Raw genomic sequence first — 6294 nt, forward strand, 5'->3', positions numbered from 1 at the left:
ATGGGAAAGAAAGGAATAGGATAGAGTATCCCCTCTGTACCATGTCTAGTTTTTACGGTCTGTGGTGAGCCTCTGGCAGAAGAGCCGATCCCCCTTTTACCAGGCCTGTTGCACTATCTATGGGAACCACTGGAACTCCGTCCTTGGGCGCACCTTCAAAAGCCAGGCCTAGGCCCCTGGGACTTATTGGAGGGTCCAGGGTTCTGCTCAGGGGGACTGCGTGATCTCCTCCTATTCCCCCTGGCTGTGGGAGCCCTAGACCACCTCCTACTATCCCTTGCTGATAGCCTCTCTGCGGCCTCTGATTGAGTGGAAACTGCTGGGGGGCCAGGGTGTGGATGCCCAGGGATTTTAGGGTGGTCCTGGAGTCTTTAAGGCTATGTAGCTTGTCATCTGTTTGCTCCAAGAACAACCCAGAGCTCTCAAAAGGGAAGTCCTGTATCATCACCTGGACCTCCTGCGATATGCCGGAGATCTGGAACCACAAGCACCTGTGCATAACAATGCCTGTAGCCATGGCACAAGCTGCTGAGTCTGCGGCATCCTGAGTGGCTGGCAGCTCTGTTCATGCAACTATTCTTCCTGCCTCCATAAAGGCAGCAAACTCCGGCTGGGGAACTTGAGGCAGCCGGTCCTTGAATTTGTCCACCACCCAAAAATGGTACGTACAGTGGAAGGGCATCACTTGCTGGTTTGCATTCCTCAGTTGTCGGCGCTGCCGTAGCATATGCCTTCTGCCCCAGGAAGTCCAACTTCTTTGGCTCCTTACTCTTTGGAGTAGGGCCCTACTGCCCATACCTACCTCTGGCAAGCCCCCTGACCTACTGCAGAACCTGGCAGTGGATGCACAGTGGTACAGAAGACCTTTGTCCCCCCTTCGCCGCATGGTGAGCCATGGCAACTGGTTTCCCTCTATGGGGTATAGGCAGTACCGGTGGGGGTGGTATGGCATGGGACTCCGGTGCCGGAGCACATAGTGCCACCAGAAGTGGTGCTGACTCTGCGGGAAGAGGTGCCTTACTCCATGGTGCCTCCTGCACTGGGGACAGCGGTGCCAAGCCTGGTTCTTGCGGCCTGCATGCTCCTCTGTGCTGCATGGGGCCGGGCCCGGGGAGGCCGTGAGCTCCATCAGCTCCCAGGCTGCAGAGAGCATCTCTGGCCTGGATGGCCTCTGGACCTCCTCCAGGGACAGGTCCTGGCCCCCTTGGGCTCCCGATCTTACTGGGCTCTTGAAGCACTGGCTCCCGCTGGCAGGCACTCTGGTCCCGCTTCCACAGCGACCTTTTGCTTCACGCCTGTTTACTAGTCAATGGCACCAGCGATTGATGCTGATTGGTGCCAGGAAGGCACCATGTGCCTTGGCACCCGCTCCATCTCTGCAGTCGCCGCCGGTGCACTCCTTACCGACAGTGCTGGCTCCGGCACGGGGGGTGTAAGTGCTGACTCCATTAATAGGAGCTTAAGGCTAGAGTCTCTCTCCCTCTATGTATGGAGCTTAAAGGACTTGCAGATGTTAAACGGCCCTCACCAAGGCACTTCAAACAGTCTTTGTGAGGATCTCTGCAGGGCATGGGTTGGGAGCACTGTTGACAGGGTTTGAAGCCGTGGGGCTGTGGCATGCCCTCCTCGGGGAAGGAAGTGGGGAAACTACTATCAACACTATCTACTAATAATCAACTACTAACTATTCCTAAGGAGAAACTATTTACATAAGTTAGCTAAGGGCTCACTTTCAAAGGCAAGCAGAGCATTCCAGCAACCCTCAGGGGCAGAAAGAAGGAACAGAGGGTGGAGGGCCAGCAGGGGGTTATATGCTAGGATATACCGGCACCACTCCAAGGGGCTCCCCTGCTGGCCAAACAGGTACTGCTAAGGGCAAAAAGCTTCCAGAACTTATGCACAGGGCACACGCACACCTAGACAGAATGAACATAAGCAAGCACTTGAAAAAGCAGCAAGTTATTCCACTGCGTAAGAAAAATGGAATATAGGGCAAGGGACTACCTTGATTTAATGAGATCTTACACGATCTGAAAATCAAAAAGAAGTCATGAGAAAAGTGGAGACTAGGTCAAAATTACAAAGGATGAATATAAGCAAATAATGCAAGTATGCAGGAGCAAAATTAGAAAGGCAAAGGCACAAAATGAGCTCAGTCTAGCTGGAGACAAAGGGTAACAAGATGACATTCTATAAATACATTAGAAGCAAGAGGAAGACCAAGGACAGGCGAGACCTATTGCTCAGTGAAGAGGGAGAAACAATAAAAGGATACTTGGAAATGGCAGAGGTGCTTAATGACTTTTTGTTTCAGGATGCCTAACAGTGAGTGGCATAACACAGTGAGGTTTAAAAGGTTAAAAAAAAGTTACAATTACTTAGAAAAGTTAGATGTCTGCAGGTCACCAGGGCCTAATGAAATGCATCCTCGAATACTCAAAGAGTTGACAGGGGAGGTATCTGACCCTTTATCATCTTTGAAAAAATCATGGAAGTTGGGAGATTTTCCAGAAGACTGAAAAAGGGCAACTATAGTGCCCCTCTACAAAAAGGGAAATAACCCACAAAGCTACAGACCAGTTAAACTTCTGTGCCAGGGAAGATAATGGAGCAAATAATTAAAGAATTCCTCTGATAGAAGCAAGAAGGAGGTGGGGAAAAGTGACTAGTCAAATAATCACTCAACTACCTGATAAACATATGCTTACTAGCTACTGAACTAGTTGCTTACATCCCTATCTCAGAGAGTAGTTATTAATGGTTCAATTGTACTGGAAGGCCATAACAAGTGGGATCCCACAAAGGTCTCTCCTGGTTCTGTTCAATATTTTCAACAAATTAGATATTGGCACAGAGTATGCTTATTAAGTTTGCAGATACCAAGCTAGGAGGGGTTGCAAGTGCTTTGGGACGAGAGGATCATAATTCAAAATGATCTGGACAAACTGGTCTGAAGTAAATAAATAGGGTGAAGTTTAATAAAGAAAAATGCAAAGTACTCCACTTAGAAAGGAATAATCAGTTTCTCACACACAGAATGGGAAGTGACTATCTAGGAAGGAATACTGCAGAAAGGGATCTACGGGTCATAGTAGACCACAAGCTAAATATGACAGTTGTGTGACACTGTTAGGAGTGTTGTGAGCAAGACATAAGTAATTTTTCTGTTCTACTCAGCACTGATTAGGCCTCAGTTGGAATATTGAGTTGTTCCAGGCACCACATTTGAAGATAGAGGTGGAAAAATTGGAAAGGTCCAGAAAAGAGCCACAAAAATGATTAAAGGTCTAGGAAACATGAGCTATGAGGGAAGACTGCAAGAATTGGGCTTATTTAGGTTAGAAAAGAGAAGACGGAGAGGGGACCTGATAGTTTTCAAGTATCTAAAAGGGTATTACAAGGTTAAGGGAGAAAATTGTTCTCCATGGCCTCTGATGATAGGACAAGAAGCAATGAACAAATTGCAGCATGGGAGGCTTAGGTTGGACATTAGGAAGGTTGAATAGACATCAGGGATGATCTAGACGGTGCTTGGTCCTGCTGTGAGGGCAGGAGACTGGACTTGATGTCCTCTCTTGAGGTCCCTTCCAGATCTAGTGCTGTACTTCCTTTATGGCCTGGGGGGAGGAGAGGGGTGAAGGGCTCAAGATAACCAAAGGAGCAGCTATGGCCAATAGACACAGCTAGTTAAAAGCATTCTGATCTCCATGGGAGAAGTGAAAAAACCCAGATCTCAAACCTATTACTAAAAGGCTCCTTTCCATCCACTTGAGATGGATGGCTCCTTTTGTTCAGTATTAACAATACCTTGAAGTTAGTAGGAATAGCTCATACTTTTTTATGCTATTATTTTAGGCTGGCTACAGACTCAAACATCACTATCTGCTGCCCATATTTTCAGGTCTCCATGATTTGTCTGAAGGAAAGTTTAGATGCTGTAGTACAAGCATTATTTCTTACATACAGGCTTACTGAACCCTTTAGTGCCCCCACTTCCATTACTGGCTAGCCATTAGTGAAATTGGGTAGCATCCATCCATTACTAACCTTGTGGCTCGTCAGTTTAGCCAAGTTCAGTAGTGGATGGATGCTATCCAATTCCTTTACATTACATACCCCACCCAGCATGTTTTCAACTCTTCAAACTTGTTCTATCATAACTGGACAAATTCAAGATGGAGATCACAGCTCTCCTGACGGGAATCAAAGAGCTCTCAGAAAAAGACTGAAATTGTTGCAGCTAGTTGAAAACATTATGTTGAAACATTTCCTGGCTGCAAAATACAGAAATTTGTGCAAACTGATTGACAAACAGATTCCATTAATTCAGGTGAAAATTTGTTTTGTGACAAGCATCTAAAAACAGCAACAAAAAAAGCCAGTTAGTTTTTCCAGGGGGTGTGTGGAGTAATGTCTATACAAACTCTACTCTTGCTTGCATGCTCTAGAATCAGAAGAGGTGCCTTCCTTTCGCAAATGCTTCTTCCACTTACCATCCAGCAGCCCTGGGGTTTGGAAAGTTAATGACTAGGACTGTCAGTGTTCTCCCTTCAACTTCCTGCAGCATAGACAGCACCAAAAGTAGAGATTAAGCTACATTAATTCTGTAGCCGAAGTACCTTAAGTTGCTTGTCTTAATTTGACCTTATCCCTTAGTGTAGACACATAACTTAAGAGCCTGAAATTGATGTAATAAACTCCCATAATCACAATACACAAGCCTTACTCCACTCACTCCCTTAATGTTGAAAACTTGTATTTCACACGTTTGAAAACCAGGGTCTTGCTACCCAAAGAGAGAACAGCAAGTCTGAACCCCCACAGTGTAAGCAATGTGCCAAGGAAGTTTTTTCCGAGAATTTTTCCCCTGAGAATTTAGTCTGAGGGAAATATGAATGAGGCTATACATTTATGTATATAGAATACTATGTTCATGACTCATACTATAGCTTCAAATACACCTTGCAGGAGAAGTGTTCCTCCAATACTGAAGCTTATGCAAAACCAGACAAGTAACACTGCATGGAAGTGACAGTTGACAAATGGATCATTACCAGTAGAAGTTGCCTATACTTGCTTTTCCTTATTTCATCTTTGAATCTATGATTTTTCTATTACTAACCCTCCCACCCCAAAGCTCTGGTGTGCAAACTATATAGAGCATGTCCCTCACGGTGAACTACTCAGAGGGTTTTCACACCTTTGAGCGTGAGGCACTAGAAGAGAAGAGACCAAGGACCTGGCAGTTTAGTATTTAGGAAGACTGCTGTCAGGGCTCTAGGTGCCTTAATTCTATGCTCCTGTGGCCTAAAAATCATTTTCAATTGTGGAGGTGAGCTAGGGAAGAGAAGCAAGTGCTAGGACTGTACCTTAGATTAGACAAGGGTGGATACACAAGACAGATTGCTCAAGATGTTAGGAACTGTCCAAAGCCAGCACTTTTGCATCAAACATCTAGTAAAAGGATTACATGTAGAGCCTAGCAGCAAAATTCTATAATTTTAGTGATAGGTATAACTACCTACATTAGTATTTTAAAGTTTTAATTCTAGACCTAGAATGCTGAAGACAGGCTTTTTTTTTTTAAGAAAGCAGGATATAAGAAAGCTTTAGGCAGCTGACCAATTAAGTGGTTTGTACAGGTAGCAGAAGGTTTTAATGTTTAGAGTAACTGGCTCGTTAAGTAAAATAATCCATATGCTGAAATACACAGTAGCAGATGTATCAAACAGTAAAGGGTTCAACCATAAATTTTTCACCTTAAGAGGTAATTAATGCCAGTCCTTATACAAGACTATGGAGTTTATTGCTAAGTTTAGCATAAGCCAGTCCAGAACATTCATAGCTTACTACAGGGCACATCAGATGTTCACCAAGCCTTATAGTACATGAAAGCAACAATTTCTTCAGTCTTCTTACTAGAGAGATTTGATCTGGTGTGATAATCTTGCTCCAAGGTAGCTGCATGAAGAATCCTGAAGGGGTCAGCTATCATTTGTCAGGTTTTGGCTTAATAAAAATAGCAGTTTCTCCACTCTGTCTTAACATGACTAATGGATATTTGAGCTATGGATATAAAATCCTGTTTAGCTAGTTAACTGATAAAAGAGGGGCAGTGTAGTGGGCCACTTGGGCCAGGCTAGAGTGGCCACCCACCCACTCCACAGGCCTGGGTAGGATGCTGGTTAACTAAGCAGTCAGGATCACCTGCTAAGACTGATGCTTTCCAGTTAACCATTCACATCCCTAATCTGATCCAGTCAGTTGTCCTCCTTGCTAGTACAGAGAGAAGTG

This window comes from Pelodiscus sinensis, chromosome 17 (assembly GCF_052426305.1).
Source record: "Pelodiscus sinensis isolate ZL-2025 chromosome 17, ASM5242630v1, whole genome shotgun sequence".
Lineage (NCBI taxonomy): Eukaryota > Metazoa > Chordata > Testudines > Trionychidae > Pelodiscus > Pelodiscus sinensis.